The following is a 1,849-nucleotide window of genomic DNA, read 5'->3' as shown; positions in this document are numbered from 1 at the left end:
ATGTGTGGCATTTGGGCCCTCTTTGGCAGCAATGATTGCCTCTCTGGTCAGCATCCGAGTGCTATGAAGATCACACACAGGGGTCCAGATGCATTTCTTCCTGAGAATGTCAATGGATACATCAGCTGCTGCTTTGGATTTTGCCAGTTGGTGGTAGTTGACCAGCTGTTTGGAATGCAGCCAATTCAAGCGAGGAAATATCTCTATTTGTGGCTCTGTGGCAGTGGTGAAATTTACAACCACAACAAGGTATAATACCATTTTGAATTTGAGTACAAGGCCAGAGTGGATGGTGAAATAATCCTTCATCTTTATGACAAAGGAGGGACTGGGCAGAAAATTTGTATGTTGGGTTGAGTGTTTGCATTTATTTCATTAAGTTCTGTCAATAAGGCCGGGCGCGGTGGCTCAAGCCTATAATCCCAGCACTTTGGGAGGCCGAGACGGGCGGATCACGAGGTCAGGAGATCGAGACCATCCTGGCTAACACGGTGAAACCCCGTCTCTACTAAAAATTACAAAAAACTAGCCAGGCGAGATGGCAGGCGCCTGTAGTCCCAGCTACTCGGGAGGCTGAGGCGGGAGAATGACGTAAACCCGGGAGGCGGAGCTTGCAGTGAGCTGAGATCCGGCCACTGCACCCCAGCCTGGGCGGCAGAGCGAGACTCCGTCTCAAAAAAAAAAAAAAAAAAAAAAAAAAAAGTTCTGTCAATAAGAAAGTATTCCTGGGCAGAGACACCTACCTAGAGAGTCATCATTGTAGAGATTAACCTCTGCATGCCCTCTCTAACAATGTGGAGAAACCGTTTTGAGATAGAAACTATGAAGAGTAACCTCTAGATTCCTTTTGACAGTGCTGTTAAGAAACGACTAATGACAGAGAAAAGGCTTGGATTCCAGCTTCGTTGCTGCCACTCTGTTGATGCAGCTGAAAGAGGCCCAAGTGTAAGACACTCTCTAGACATTTGCAATTGGCATGGAAAACGGTCCCAATGTACTGGCTGCTAGAAAGGCGGAAAATCATATTGAAAGTGAACACCACTCTAAGGAAGGCATTCAGGTCCTGGATGAAGTAATATTTTCCTTGGAAATTTAAGACATAACAATAGTTCACACTTCAGTAGGTAGGTATTTAATTTCCGAGTATATTTGGAAGAACACAGATAGCATAGTAATCTTCTCTAGAGAAGGTTCAGATGAAATTACACAGGGTTACATATATTTTTACAAGACTCCTCCTCAGGAAAAAGCCAAGGAGCAGAGTCAGGGGCTTCTGAAGGACTCTTTGTTTGATGTACTGTGTGCAGATTGAACTGCTGCTGCCTGTGACCTTGAACTGAGAGTCTAATTCCTGGATCATCTATTTTCCTCTTATCGCCTCTGGCACCAGAAATAAGAATTCTGAAGAATGGGATAGGAAAACATCTCCTGATAAAGATATTTGAGTACTATACCTGATACCTAAAAAAACTGTCTGGCCAAAAGAAGCCTTCAGTGATGGGATAACCTCAGTTAAGAATTTCTGTTTTGGGGTTTTACAGGAATATACTGAGCATCACGTTGATGATATAATGATGGCAACTGCAACACAAAAATTTTCATTCAGTATTCTTAACACTAAATAAGACTATTACAGCAATCTACAAATTCAATGCAATTCCCATCAAAATACCACCATCATTCTTTACAGAACTAGAAAAAAAAACAAACCCTAAAATTCATGTGGAACCAAAAAAGAGCCCACATAGCCAAAGCAAGACTAAGCAAAAAGAACAAATCTGGAGGCATCACATTACCTGATTTCAAACTATACTATAGCACTACAGTCACCAAAACAGCATGGTATTGG

At 42.5% G+C, this 1,849-nt stretch overlaps 1 pseudogene; it reads left to right on the top strand.

Annotated features, from left to right (window-relative positions):
* LOC112611160 lies at positions 1–1,625 on the top strand (annotated as a pseudogene).
* Positions 1,626–1,849: the final 224 nt, after the last annotated feature.

Source organism: Theropithecus gelada, chromosome 17 (assembly GCF_003255815.1).
Source record: "Theropithecus gelada isolate Dixy chromosome 17, Tgel_1.0, whole genome shotgun sequence".
Lineage (NCBI taxonomy): Eukaryota > Metazoa > Chordata > Mammalia > Primates > Cercopithecidae > Theropithecus > Theropithecus gelada.
Note: the sequence above shows the minus strand (reverse complement) of the source record. Positions and strands in the feature narration are given on the sequence as shown.